Source organism: Phyllostomus discolor, chromosome 3 (genome assembly GCF_004126475.2).
Source record: "Phyllostomus discolor isolate MPI-MPIP mPhyDis1 chromosome 3, mPhyDis1.pri.v3, whole genome shotgun sequence".
NCBI lineage: Eukaryota > Metazoa > Chordata > Mammalia > Chiroptera > Phyllostomidae > Phyllostomus > Phyllostomus discolor.
Genome location: NC_040905.2, coordinates 125,027,525 through 125,043,827, shown reverse-complemented (window position 1 = coordinate 125,043,827; position 16,303 = coordinate 125,027,525).

Genomic DNA, 16,303 nt, shown 5'->3' with positions numbered 1-16,303 from the left:
TGTTCTCCTCCCCACAAGCTCTGCTATTTGCTGTATCTGTTGTCCTACCAGGGAAAGAAGAGGCAGAAGAAATGGGTGCAAACGATGGCAGGGCTCATTTTCTCCCCTTAATTTATTGCGATCTGCTGGAAGATCGTAAATGAAAGGAGATAGTTATTTTTTTTTTAAAAAATTCCTTCTATTGTATCTCCATCTGGAAATAGAATTGAGGATCCCAACCTAATTTCTACTTCCATTTCCATTCCCAGTATCCTAAGCTAACCCTTGCTTTTCGTGAACAATTTTCTCTTAGAATAACTGACTCAGCTAACTTTACCTTTAAATGGAGAGGGTGGGGTGGGTTCCGAGGACAAGATGTAAAAGGTCCCAATCACATAAAAAGCCAGGATACATAAGACAACTTAGACTTAGGTCTTTTCTTTAAAAATCTTATACTTGATAGGAAGAAATAAAACAGTATTACACAGAAAGGTAACCCAGGATGCAGGGCAGTAAATATGGGCTGCCAAATCAGTGATAGGAAAAGTAAATGCTTTTGATAATTCAAAGAAAAGAGAAATTATTTTGACCAGAAGTGGTTAGATAAGATTTTATAAAGGACAGGGCATAAACCAAGGCTAAATATGAAGTTAATAATGATAACAACCACAATAACAAGGACAGGTTATTGAATCTACTGTATCAGGTACTGTGCCAAGCATTTGTTGTTCATCATCTTATGAATTATATCCCACTGTGGTTGGTAGGTGTTGTCATGAGCTTTACTGTCTATTTGAGGCTCTAAGAGGTGGAGGAGGGCTTTGTTCAGTCACTCAAAGTGAACGGAGGAACTGGGATCTGCCCTTGAGGTCAGACTCCAGAACTCACACTCTAAACCATTAAGCTCCCCATTAAGCAGATAGGGAAGAAGAAAGGTATTTCAGACTAGGTAGAGCCCAAGAGTGGAAGTCATGTTATCTAATCCTTGGCAACTGTATCTCTCCAGAGTTGGGTGGGAATTACAAGGCAAGAGGGTTAGCACACCCCTGCACCTGCACCCCTAGAAGTTCCCTGCTAACCCCTGGCAGACCCTGAGGAGAAAGTGTATACTTGCACTTCCCTGGAATGCATTTCTGCCAGCCATGTATAAAGTTCCTTTAGCTCCACATCTCAACAGCCTTTGGTTTTGTCAGTTTTCTAGATTTTGGTATTCTAATAGAAAATTTGCATTTCCTCGATGACTTATGTAGAGCATCTTTTCGTATGTTTATTTGCTACCTGTATATTTTTTTTTGGTGAGATCAAAATCTTTTCCCAGTTTTTAGTTGTTTTTTTTCTTCTTGTTAAGTTTTAAGAGTTATTTGTATATTTGTGGTAACAGTCCTTTATCAGATGTGTCTTTTACAATTATTTTCTTCTGGTCTGTGGCTTGTAGTCTCAGTCTCTTAACTTTTTCTTTTGGAGAGAGCATATGGCTTTTTTAAAAAATATATTTATTTATTTATTTATTTATTTATTTTTAGAGAGCGGGGAAGGTAGTGAGAGAGGGAGAGAAACATTGATGTGTGATTGCCTCTTGTGCACCCCACACCAGGGGCCTGGCCTACAACCCAGGCCTGGGCCCTGACTGGGAATAGAACTGGTGACAGTATGGTTTGCAGGCCAGCACTCAATCCACTGAGCCACACCAGCCAGGGAAGTAAATTAAGTTTTAATTTTAATAAAATTAAGATACAAGTCTAAGTTTATTGGTGTTGTATCTAAAAGATCATTGCCTATAAGTATATCTACATTTTCTATTACAATATCTTCTCTGAGTTTTATAGTTTTACATCCTACATTTAGGTCTGTGATCCACATTGAGTTAATTTTTGCAAAGGGTGTAATGTTTATGTCCAGGTTCATTTTTTGCATGTGGGTGTCCAGTTCTAGCACTATTTGTTGAAAAGACTGTCTTGGCTCCATTGTATTGTCTTTGCTTCTTTAACAAAGACTATTTATGTGGGTTTATTTCTGGGCTCTCTATTCCTCTATTCCTATATTCTCTCATTTACCTATTTGTCTGATTTTTGCTAACACCATACTTCTTGATTTTCTGTCACTTTACTTTATGTCATGAAGTAGGATAATGATGGTGTCAGGATGGGCAGGGTAGGACAACTGGGAATCTAGTTACAATTAGCATTTTGGACTACAAATATGGCCACCGTATGGACTACAAGTAATATGGCAACTGAACTCTGACCCAGAAGAGGTGACTGACATCAGACCAGGAGCCACCAATGCTAAGTTGCTTCTTTGTTCACCAAGAACCAATTCTTGGCTCCCACACGCACGAAGTCAAGCCGTGTAAAACTCCCAGCCTTTCCCTTCTTCCACTTGGTCTTTTCTCAGCCCCTTCTCCGGGCAGGGAAAACGCCACCCAGGAGCACAAACTTCCAAACTAAAGCTCATCTGCCTGTTTCCATGGCTAATTGGCTGTTTATTTCCTTGGTGGGGTCTAAGAAAACCTTACAGATAGTCCAACTTTGTTATTCTCCTTCAACATTGTTTTGACTATTGTGTATCTTTTGCCTCTCCATACAAACTTTAGAATCAGTTTAATTGGGTTTGCACTGAATCTAAACATCAAATTGGGAAGAAATGATATTTTGACAATATTGAATCTACATATTCATACCCATGAACATGGGATGTTTCTTATATTTATTTAATTTGGTAAAATTCTGTCTTATTGTTTTACATATTTCTTCTGTTTCTTTCTTTCTTCCCCTTTTGGTATTCCCATTCCATACATATTGTACTTTTCATTGTTTTGCCATAGTAGTTGGATATTCTGTTTGTTTTTTTCAACATTTGTTCTCTTTGCTTTTTGATTTTTGAGTATTCTGTTGATATATCCTCTGGCTCAGAGATTCTTTCCTCAGCTGTGTCCAGTCTACTAATAAGCCCATCAAAGGCATTCATCATTTCTGTTATAGAATTTTTTATCTCTAGTGTCTTTTTAAAATTTTCTTAGGATTTCTATGTTGCTGTCTTTGCTCTCTGTTTTTACATGTTGTCTACTTTTGCCATTAGAGCCCTTATTAGTCATAGTTGCTTTGAATTTACAGTCTGGTAATTCCAATATGCCACATCTGATACTGGTGCTTCCTCTGTCTCTTAAAATTGTGTCTCCCATCCCACCTTTTGGTGCCTTGTAATTTTTTCTTGAGAGCCAGGCATAATGTACCCAGCTCAGGTTTTCAGAGCACTTTTTCATTGCTCAAATTTACTGCTATGAGGGAGTTTCCTATGAAAGTTTTTTTTAACCTTCTGTTCATATTTCTGCAACTCCTCGAGAGAGGAATTTATAGCATACCTTGAAGTAAAACTAGTGAATTATAACATGCATGTGTTCAACATTAACAAATGAAACCAGCTCTCAAAAGAGGTTAATCGAGTTAAGGTCCTAAGATGGTGGCTTTGTTGGAGGGAACGTAATCCCCTTCTTCTATGCAGGGAGGAGAAACTTGCAGATTGGTGGAGGAACAGAGCAAGGGGCCTAGGTTATTGCAACATTTATGAAAACAGGACATCAAAAATTGTAGTGGACATTGAAAAACCAGATGGTAAGGAGACTGTTTCAGGACAACAGGGACCCAGGGATCAGCACGGGGACCAGAGGGGTTGCAGTCCCCAGGCCCAGTGCTTCTGGGTCTGCTTCAGGGCACCTGAAAGAGCAGAGTCACTGCTCCCCCCGGGACAATGGGGGTTGAGCAACACGAGGGGAGGCCTTGTTGCTTGAAGGCACAGAGAGGGGAGTTGGACTCGGAGACAGTCTCGCAGGGGCTGCAGGCACCCACGCATAGCCCTGGGAGGGGTCAGTGCCCCCAGCCTGTGAGACCAGGGGTGGCCTGGACATGCGCCAGCACCCCCAGCCTGGTGGAAGTGTGGATCTGTGGAAGCCCCAGACCTCACAGTCCTGAACAAGGAAAGGGCACGGGGGTTATTGGGTTTCTGGGGCCTGCAGTGGTGAACTTGGGGGAACACACGCCCCTCTGGGAGTTTTGACTCTCACACTGTGAACCTGGAGGGGACGTGGCACTTCGGGGGTTCCTGGAGCCCACAGCGGGGAAATTGGTGGAAGTGCAAGCCCCTTCGTGATCCCTGGAGTTTGCACTGTAAACCCGGAAAAGATACAGGAGCTCTGCGGGGCCCCAGAGCCCAGGAGACCATGTGGCAGTGACTTCCGGAGAGCGTGCTTGGGAGCACCCATACCCACATCCAGGGTCCTGCAGGGGGACATTGGATTGGCTTTGGGGAGAGTGCCCTGCTAGCCCTGAGGACTGTACCTGAGAGACTGACTGAGTTTTGACTGGGAGGAGTGAAAAGCATTTGTAAATGCCCCTCAGCCTGCTGAAGCCAGCAAGACCAGAAAAACTGGTTTGGCCAGTTAGAAACCAACTGTGGGTTTCTCTCTCTCTCTCTCTCTCTCTCTCTCTCTCTCTCTTTTTCTTTTTGGCTGTTGTTGTTTGATTGCTTCATTTTATCTTGTTTTTTTTTTTTTTTAACTGACTTTTTATTTTAAATTCTTATTATTTTTATATCTCTCAATTACTTATGTTTCTCTTCCTTTCATTCTAGTATTGTTCCTTCCACTCAAAATTTATCTCTCCTGCATTCCATCCTCTGTTTTTTTTCCCCTTTTTTTGAGCCTGCAAGTTACTGCAAATTTGTATTATCTTTTCCTCAGTTTTCTGACATTTTTTATTTTAATAGTATTTTGATATTCTTTTTCTTTCTGTATAATCTTCTTTGCTTGGCTGGTTATACTGTCATATGATAGGTTCCCCCTGTAATCTCAGTCACAGTGTGTTGATAATTTACTGTCCTTCATCTCTGTTCCATTAGTACACCTCTCAAGGTTCTATACTCCTTATTCTTGTTATCTAGATCTCATAGATTCTGCCACAAGATTGTTGCTTTAATATTACTGTAGATAAGACTTAGTTCATACAATTGTAAATACTACTCAACACCCCTACCTGATCTCAGCCCACTTTGCAATTTCCTGAACTATATTATTGTGGGGGTCGTCTCTATTCTTTTACACACGACTCCTCAGAATCTGACCTCCCACAGCCTCACAGCTTTCTAGATCCAACTAACAATCCTTTTGTCCTCAATAAGAGTCTTATCTTCTTTCCTCCTTTCTAAAACCTGGCTAGTGGGGTGGAAGGTCACGATTACACTATATGTAGCCAAAGGATGTCCCATCTCTTCTCTACTGGTTGCTATGTAAATATCATAGAATAATGTCTTGCTATCTTAAACCATTTTGCCTTACTCCTCAAAGTTATCACAAAAAAGAGTAGGGGGAAGCTGTGAACACCAGGATACATGAAGGAAACTGCACAACTGAATCTCACAGGTATTCTACCATAGAAGTTCACACCATAATTACAGGGAATGAGAACAGATCAATTTAAGAAACAGAGACTAACAAGAAGAGTCTCATGAACAATGAGAAGACAAAGACGCAATCCCCAAATGAAGGGAAAGGAAGAAGCCTCAGAAAGAATGCTAAATGAAATAGAGGCAACTCAACTATCAGATATTGAGTTCAAAACAATGATTGTCAGGAAGCTCAATGAACTCACAATGAGCTACCAGAAACTACAGGGAAGCTACAATGATCTCATTACAAACAATATCAACATGAAAAAGGAAATAGAAACTATCAACAAAGGCCAAGAGGAAATGAAGAATACAATTTCTGAACTGAAGAACATACTAGAAGGAATGAAAAGCAGGACTGAGGAAGCAGAAGACCAGATTAGCGAATTAGAGAACAAAGTAGAAAAAAACACTCAGAAAGCACAAGAAAAGGAAAAGAGGCTCAGAAAGAATGAAGAGGGGTTAAGAGAAATGCAAGACAATATGAAATGTAATAATATCTATATAATAGGAATACTGGAATGAGAAGAAGAGCAAGGGATAGAAAACCCATTTGAAAAAGTAATGATGGAAAACTTCCCTAATTTGATGAGAGAAAAAGGCACACAAATCCAGGAAACACAGAGACTCCCAATCAAGAGGAACCCAAAGAGGCCCACCTCAAGACACATCATAATTAAAATGGCAAAATTTCAAGACAAAGAGAGAATATTAAAGGCAGCAAGGGAAAAACAGGAAGTAACATACAAGGGAGCCCCAATAAGGCTAACAACTGACTTTTCAATGGAAACACTCCAAACCAGAAGAGAATGGTAAGAAATATTCCAAGTAATGAGAACCAGAGGTCTGCAACCAAGGCTACCTTAGGCAGCAAGGCTCTCAATCAAGATAGAAGGCCAAATAAGAAGCTTCCCAGACAAAAGAAGTCTAAAAGAATACACCTCCATTAAACCAGCTCTGCAAGAGATGCTCAAGGGACTGCTTTAAGAAAAGAAAGGAAAAGAGAAAGAGAGAGAGGAACACACATACATAAAAGGCAATGAATAAGTACCTATCAATAATAACCTTAAACATAAATGGACTAAACGCTCCAATCAAAAGACATAGAATAGCTGATTGGATAAGAAAACATGACCCACACATATGCTGCCTATAAGAGACCCACCTCAGGATAAAAGACCTGCATAGCTGAAAGTGAAGGGCTGGAAACAAATTTTCTAAGCAAAGGGACAGGAAAAAAAGCTGGGGTAGCAATACTGATATCAGACAAAATAGGCTTCCAAAAAAGGGCCATAAAGAGAGACCCGGAAGGTCACTTCATAATACTCAAGGGAAGAAACCACCAAAAAGACATAAATATTTTAAATATATATGCACAAAACATAGGAGCATCCGAATACACAAAGAAAATCTTAGAGGACTTCAGGAAAGATATTGAAAGCAACACAATTATAGTAGGAGATTTTAACACCCCACTGTCAAAAATGGACACCCTTCCAAACAAAATATCAACAAAGATATTGTGGCATTGAACAATGCTCCAGAGGAAATGGACTTAATTGATATATATATAGACCCCTCCAAACCAAAGAAGCTAAATACACATTCTTTTCAAATGCACATGGAACATTCTCAAAGATAGACCGCACAATGGGACACAAAACAAGGCTCAACAAATTCAAGAACATTGAAATCATACCAGCATTTTTCTCAGATCACAAGAGACTGAAGCTAGAAACCAACCCCAAGGAAAAAAAAAACAAAACATTCAAAATCATGGAGATTAAATAGCATGCTATTAAACAGTGAATGGGTCAAGAATGAAATTAGGGAAAGAATCAAATGGTTTCTGGAAACAAATGAAATGAACTCACAACAACCCAAAACTTATGGGACATAGCAAAGGCAGTCCTGAAAGAGAAGTTCATAGAGAAACAGGCCCACCTAAAAGAGATAGAAATTTTTCAAACAAACGACCTAACCCTACGTTTACAAAAACTGGAGGAACAACAACAAAGACAGGCCAGAGCAAGTAGAAGGAAGGAAATAACCAAGATCAGAGCAGAATTAAATGACATAGAGACTAAAAGCACAATTCTAAGGATCAATGAATCCAGGAGCTGGTTCTTTGAAAAGATAAACAAAATCGAGAAGCCTTTAAGCAGACTCATCAAGAAAAATGGAGAGAAGACCCAAATAAACACAATCAGAAATGAAAGAGGAGAGATTACAACAGGTAGCACAGAAATACAAAGGACGGTAAGAAATTACTACAAAGAACTATATGCCAAGAACTTTGAAAACCTAGGTGAAATGGGCAAATTTCTACAAAAATATAATCTGCCAAAACTCAATGAAAAAGAAGCAGGAAGCCTGAAAAAAAACAATAACAGCAAAAGAAATTGAAGCAATAATCAAAAAACTCCCAACACACAAAACCCCTGGACCAGATGGTTTCACAGGAGAATTCTACAAAGCATTTAAGGAAGAGCTAACCCCTATCCTTCACAGACTATTCCAAAATATCCAAAAAGATGGAAGACTCCCAAACTCTTTTTATGAGGTCAACATCATCCTAATTCCAAAACCAGATAACGACACAACAAAGAAAGAAAACTTCAGGCCAACATCGCTCATGAACATTGATGCTAAAATCCTCAACAAAATACTGGCAAACCACATCCAACAATACATTAAAAAGATCATACACCATGACCAAGTGAGATTCATTTCAGGGATGCAAGGATGTACAATATTCACAAATCAGTAAATGTAATACACCACATAAACAAAAGCAAACACACTAAAAAAACACATGATCATATCAATAGATGCAGTAAAAGCATTTGATAAAGTATAGCACCCATTTACAATAAAAACATTCAACAAAGTGGGAATAGAGGGAGCATTCCTCAACATAATAAAGGCCATATATGAGAGACCTACAGCCAACATCATACTCAATGGGCAAAAATTAAAACCTTTTCCACTAAGATCAGGAACAAGACAAGGATGTCCACTTTCACCACTTTTATTCAATATACTACTGGAAGTTTTAGGCACAGCAGTCAGACAAGAAAAAGAAATAAAGGGCATCCAATCAGAAAGGAGGAAACAAAACTGTCACTGTTTGCAGATGACATAATAGTATACATAAAAAATAGTATAGAGTCCACCAAAAAACTGCTCGGCCTAATAAATAAATTTGGCCAAACAGCGGGATACAAAGTCAATATCCAGAAATCAAAGGCATTTCTGTACACCACCAATGAAACCAGAGAAGAAGCAATCAAGAAGAAAATTCCATTTGAAATAGCAAAAAGAAAAAGAAAATACCTAGGAATAAACCTAACCAAAGAGGTAAAAGACCTCTATTCAGGAAACTACATAACACTGAGGAAAGAAATCAAGGAAGACACAAACAAATGGAAACAAATACTGTGTTCATGGACTGGAAAAATAAATATCATCAAAATGTCCGTACTACCCAAAGAAATTCACACATTCAATGCAATACCTATTAAAATACCAATAACTTATTTCACATAGAACAAATACTTCAAAAATTTATATGGAATCATAAATGACCCCAAATAGCTGCTGCAATTTTGAGAAAGAAGAATAAAGTAGGAGGGATCACAATACCTGACACTAAACTATACTACAAGGCCACTGTAATCAAAACAGACTGGTAGTGGCATAAAAACAGGCACATGGACCAATGGAACAGAACAGAGAGCTCAGAAATAAACCCAAGTCTCTATGGTCAATTAATATTTGACAAAGGAAGCAGCAACTTAAAATGGAATAAAAATAGCTCTTCAACAAATGGTGTTGGGAGAACTGGACAGCTACCTGCAAAAAAATGAAACTCGAGCACCAACTTACACCTTATACAAAAATAAATTCAAGGTGGATAAAACACTTAAATATAAACTGTAACACCATTGAAGCCCTAGAGGAGAACCTAGGTAGAAAAATGTCAGATATTTCACGCAGAAACTTTTTTACTGACACGTCCCCTAGAGCAAGGGACATAAAGGAAAGAATAAACAAATGGGACCTCATCAAAATAAAAAGCTTCTGCACAGCTAATGAATACAGCATCAAAATAAAAAGAGAAGCAATTGCATGAGAAAGCATATTTGCCAATGATACCTCAGACAAGGGTTTAATCTCCAAAATATATAAAGAACTTACACCACTCCACTTTTAGAAGAGAAGCAACACAATTAAAAAATGGGTGAAGGACTTGAATAGATACTTCTCCAAGGAGGACATACAGAGGGTCCAAAGACACATGAAATGATGTTCAATGTTGCTTGTTATCAGAGAGATGCAAATTAAAACCACAATGAGATACCAGTTCACACCAGTCAGAATGGCCATCATAAACAAAGCAACAAACGACAAGTGTTGGAGAGGTTGTGGAGAAAAGGGGACCCTAGTGCAATGTTGGTGGGACTGCAGACTTCTACAACCACTATGGGAAGCAGTATGGAACTTCCTCAGAAAACTAAAACTGGATCTGCCTTTTGACCCAGCAATTCCACTTCTGGGACTATATCCTAAGAACACTAAAACACCAATCCAAAAGAACTTTTGCACCCCAATGTCCATACCAGCACAATTTACAATAGCCAAGTGCTGGAAGCAACCTAAGTGCCCATCAGTAAATGAATGCATCAAAAACTATGGTACATTTACACAATGGAATTCTATGCAGCAGAAAAAAAAGAAGGAGCTCCTACCCTTTGTAACAGTTTGGATGGATCTGGAAAGCATTATGCTAAGCGAAAGAAGCCAGGCAGTGAATGATAAATACCATATGATCTCACCTTTAACAGGAACCTAAACAACAAAACAAAGAAAGAAGCAAAATATAACCAAAGACACTGAAATAGAGGACAGGCTGACAGTGACCAGAGGGGATAGAAGAGGGAATTTCAGGGGAGAATGTGAAGGGTTTACAGGAGCAAATTGAAAGGACACATGGACAAAAACTAGGGGTATGGTGGTAATGGGAGGGAAGTGGGCAGGGTTGGGTGGGTGGCCTGAAATGGGAGTAAAAAGGAGCAAACTGTACTTGAACAATGATTGAAATTTTTAAAAAAAGGAAAAGAGGTTAATCAATTTATATTTCCCTTAGCAGATGATGATTAAGTTGTTCCACGTCCATGGCAATTGTTGATAGTGTAAATCTTTTAAATTTCATTCATTTTACCAATAAGCTAGGAATTGAAGGGGACTTTCTCAGCCTGAGAAAGGTCATCTATTCATAAATCACAGTTAACATCATCCTCGATGGTGAAAAATTGGATAGATTTCCCCTATAATCCAGCATAGGACCAGAATGTTTGCTCCTACCACTTCTGTTAACACCATCTCTGCTCAGACCCTAGCCAGGGCTGTTAGACATGAAAAAGAAATAAATAGCATACAAGTGAGAACATAAGAAGTAAAACTATCTCTACTTGTAGATGACATGTTATCGTATATAGAAAATCCCAAGGAATTCACTAGAAAACTATTACAACTAATAAACAAGTTCAGCAAGGATGGAGGAGGATGCAAGAGCAATATACAACAAATGTTTATTTTTATAGACTAGCTATAAACTATTCAAAAATGGAGTTAAGAAAAATAATTCCATTTACTATAGCATCAAAAAATAGATGAAAATTTAACAGAAGTGCAAAACTTTTCTTCTGAAAACTACAAAACATTGTTGAAAGAAGTTAAAGATTTAAATAAATGGGAAAAATGTTATTTTCATGAATTTTGGAACTTAATATTGTGAAAATGAAAATGTTCTCTGAATAGATATATAAATTCAGTGCAATCTCTATTAGAATCCCAGTTGACCATTTTGTAGAAGCTGACAAAAATTGATTCTAAAATTTGTATGGAATTGTGACTCACAAAAAGCCAAAACAATGTTGAAAAAGTAGACAAAGTAGAAATACTCACACTTTCTTTTTTTAAATATATTTTATTGATTATGCTGTTACAGTTACCCAATTTTTCCTCCTCTGTCCCCCTCAGCCAAGTATTCCCCTTTGTCTAGCAATCCCCTCCCTTAGTTCATATCCATGGGTCATGAGTGTAAATTCTTTGGCTTCTCCATTTCCTATATACTATTCTTGACATCCCCTGTCTATTTTATTCCCACCGATTATGTTTCTTGATCCCTGCATCATTTCTCTCTTACTCCCACTTCCCCCTTCCAGCTAATAACCCTCCAAATGATCTCCATGCTTATGATTCTGTTCCTGTTCTGGTTGTTTGCTTAGTTTGTTTTTTATTTTAAAACCTACCACAAAGTGATGATAATTAAGATAATGTGGCTCTGGCACAAGGCTAGACATATAGACATATAGATAATTGAATAGAATTCAGAGTCCAGAAATAACCCACATAGCTCTGGTCAACTGATCTTCAACAAGAATTCTACCACCAAGAAATAAAGAAAAAAAATAGTCTTTTCAATGAATGGTGCTGAGGAAACTAGATCTCCATATGCCAAAGAATGATGTTTAACCCTTACCTTATACATCATGCAACAACAAAAAATCTAACATTAAAGCTAAAGATATAAGACCCCTGGCCAAGATGGAGGCATAGGTAGATATACATTGCCTCCTCACACAACCAAAAGAAGGACAATGACAAATTTAAAAACAAAAACACCCAAAATGGCCAGAAAATCAAACTGTGTAGAAGTCTGACAACCAAGGAGTTAAAGAGGAAATATTTATCCAGTCCAGTACAAAGGTCAGAGACAGGCAGCCAGGATGGAGAGGATTCTAGGCAAAAAGGCAGCTGGAGAACCAGGGTGAGCAAGGCAGTGGCTGATGGAGTGCATGGTCCCAATTTGCATGTGGATAAACTGGGAGGAACAACAGGGTAGCGAGACAAACCACATAACCAAGGGTTCCAGCATGGGGAAATGAAGCCTCAAAACATGACTGTAAAAACCTATATGGTGTTGAGGCAGTGGGAGAACCTCCCAGCCTCACAGGACAGTTCATTGGAGAGAACCACAGGGTTCTAGAACATAAATAAAGACACCCATCTGGGAATTAGCACCAAAAGGGTATAATTTGCTTGTGTGTAGCAGTGGAAAGGACTGAAAGCTAGAAGAGATCCAAGCAGGCAGCACTATTCTCTCTTGGGACCCTCGCTCACTTACAGCACCACAAAATAGCTCTGTCAGATTCCAAGCCCTGACAAATACCCAAGTCTCAGCCCCTTACTATATAACAGGCATGCAGAGACAAAAAAAAATATGGCCCAAATGAAAGACCAGATCGAGGCTCCAGAAGAAAATATAACTAAGTGATAAAGAGATAGCCAACCTATCACATGCACAGTTCAAAACAAGGGTAATCAGGATGCTCACGGAGTTGGCTGAATATGGTTGCAAAATAGAGGAAAAAGTGAAGGCTACAAAAAATGAAATAAAGGAAAATGTACAGGAAACCAACAGTGAAGAGAAGGAAACCGGGACTCAAATCAATGGTTTGGACAAGAAGGAAAAAATAAACATTCAGCCAGAACTGAATGAAGAAACAAGACTTCAGAAAAATGAGGAGAGGCTTAGAAATCTCCAGGACAACTTTAAACATTCCAACACCCAAATCATAGAGGTGACAGAAGAAGAATAGGAAGAGCAAGTAATTGAAAATTTATTTGTAGAAATAATGAAGGAGAACTTTCCCAATCTAACAAGAAAATAAACTTCCAGGAAGCACAGAGAGTCTCAAGGAAGTTGGATCCAAGGAAGCACGCACCAAGGCACATCATAATTACATCACCCAAGATTAAAGATATAGATTGAATCTTAAAGATAGCAAGAGAAAAGGAGATAGTTACCTACAAAGGAGTTCCCATAAAACTACCAGCTGATTTCTCAAAAGAAACCTTATAGGCAATAAGGGCTGGAAAGAAGCATTCCAAGTCATGATAGGCAAGGAACTACATCCAAGATTACTCTATTCAGCAAAGCTATTATTTAGAATGGAAGGGCAAATAAAGTGCTTCCCAGATAAGGTCAAGTTAAAGAAGTTCATCATCACCAAGCCCTTATTATGTGAAATGTTAAAGGGACTTATCTAAGAAAAACAAGATGATAAAAAAAATGAACAGTAAAATGGCAAGAAACTCACAACTATGAATAATGGAACCCAAAAAGAAAAAAATGAAAACAAAAACTAAGCAAACAACTAGAACAGGAACAGATTTCCAGGAATAGAGATTTCATGGAGGGTTATCAGCAGGCAGTTGGAGCCGGGAGAATGAGGAAAACATACAGGGAATAAGTAGCAAAATTGGTAGGTAGAAAACACACAGGGGTAGGTTAAGAATAGTATAGGAAATGTAAAACCAAAGAACTTATATGTATGACCCATGGACATGAATAAGGGGGAGGGAAATGGTGGTGGGAGAGCCTGTGCAGGGCAGAAGGGAATAAAGATGGGAAAATGGGACAACTGTAATACCATAATCAATAAAATACATGTTTTAAAAAAGCTAAAGGTATAAAACTTTTAGAAGAAAAATAAGACACAAAGTGAGAAGATGACAGCGAGGTGGGTGGGAGCAGAGCCCAGTTCTCCCTGTGCCAAGCTGGAATACCTAGCCAATCATGTGAGGAACAGAGTGAACAGCCAACAGAATCCCAGCTTATATGAAATTTGGAGGCAAAAAAATTGCACAGGACATTGAAAAATAGACAGTGAGGAGATTATGCTGGGACAGTAAGGTCCCTGCGATCTGTGCAGGGACCAAGGCTGCTGTGGCCCCTGGCCCTGCACCTGCTGCAGGATATGGGGAGTGGAGTTAGATCACCAGCTCCCTCTCCTACCAGAGCAGGGAGGGAAGTCTGGCACCAACCGGGACCTGAGTGCTGGAAGTTGCTGGAGGGAATAGAAATGAAGCGGGAGACTCACAGAGGAAGTACACATCTGCTGAACTGTGAACGCAGACACCAGAGAAATTGAGGGGCCAGGCAACACCTGGAGAAGGGAGGAGTTGGGTAGTATTGAACCCTGACTTGGATAGTCTCTGGACTGGTTGGCAAGTTGGGCTGTGTGAAGAGCTGTGTGCTTGTTAAGAACAGGGGGCAGCTTCTTTGTAAGAAACTCTCCAGAAGCAGCTGGCTCACCCCAAGGGTGATTTCAGCTGCATGCGCCCAGAGATTGAATGGCCAAATGTGGAACTAAGCCTCCCAGCTTGTCCCATGCTGTGCACAGCTAAGTGGCTGATTTGAGCCTAGCAGATCATGGAAGATGTGGGCTGGAAGCTGGGAAACTGTGAATATTGCAGCCTAGACCTGGTTGCCATCCCCTGAAAACCATAGAAAGGGAGAAATCAAAGCCCATTCCCCCTCTTTCTGTGGCATCTAGGAAGGCCAGCAGAACTAGCTGAAAAGCTTGAAAGTCAGGAGGAGCTACTTATTATTATTTTCTTTTTGGATCCTCTCATTTCTCCCCTTCTTTTTTCTTCCCCCAAGTGAAACAATAAGACCTGGAATTAAGAAGTGTCCAGAGACAGATCCAAAGTGGGGAGCAAAAGGCTATCCCCAAAAACCGAGAAACTGAGACAAATGTCACTTTGCTATCCTATAGAGCTGACATTTTATTGGGTACGTGTATTATTATTATTATTATTATTATTATTATTACTTAACTATTTACCACTTTTATTTTATTAGTATCTTTTTCATTTTCCTCCTTATGGTTAGTTTTCCTCATTTATTTCTCTGTTAATTGCATTGCTTGACTGGTTTTCCTTATTCTGTCTGTATTGTATTTCAATTTTCCTTCTCTCACTTCACACATGTTCCAATAACACACAACTCTTGATCAGGTACTTTCTGTTCCGGTTATCCAAATCATATATTTCTTGTCACGTTATTGTTGTTCCACTACTATTGTAAATAATTGTTCCATACAATTGTACAATTGCACAGCAGCCCTCCCTGATCTTAGTCCACTTCACTTTAATTGTCAGCATTATTATTGTTGTGGTCAACTCTATTCTCCCTCTCACACTATGCACACTTTATAACTTTTACTCTCACTATATCTCATCATCTAACATTGCACAAGTGCTTTGTTTTCTGGATGCAGCTCACAATCATCCTCCCCTCTACAAAGAGTCTTATCTCTCTTTCACCTTTTATCAAAAGTGACTAGTAGGGTGAAATATCACAGTTAATCCTACACTTATCCAAAGAATCTCCTATCATTTCTCTACTTGATGGTACTTTCAGTCCCATAAAATACTCTCCTGCTATGTTAGTCCATTTCGCCTACCCCCAGCCCCTGATCACATACAAGAATAGGTGGGAGCTGCAAACATCAGTATACCTGCTGGAGGAGAAGAACCACCAACAAATGAACCACCAAAAAGTAAAAGCCCAAGTACAATAAGAGAGCCCACACAAACAGAAAAAAAGAGCAACCTAGAGCATCCAGACAAGGAGATCAAAGAGACCACACCACTGAACCTCATGGAATTCCTACCATAGAAGTTCGCCTTACAAAGACGACTAGCAAAGCGAAACATCATGAAGCGCAGAAACAAACAGAAAGAGTCACCCAAATGGGGAGGCAAAAAATATATCAAAAGGAATGCAAGACTCCCCACTAAAAGAGTTAAATGAAATGAAGGTAAGAAAACTATCAGATATAGAATTCAAAATAATGGTTATGAAGATGCTCAAGAAACTCACAGACAATTACAAGGAACTGAGTGAGAACTACATCTTCATGAGAAAGGAAATGGAAACTATAAACAAAAACCAGGAAGAAGTGAACAATAAAATATTGGAAATAAAAAGCACACTAGAAGCAATTACAAGCAGGCTCGGTGAAGCAGA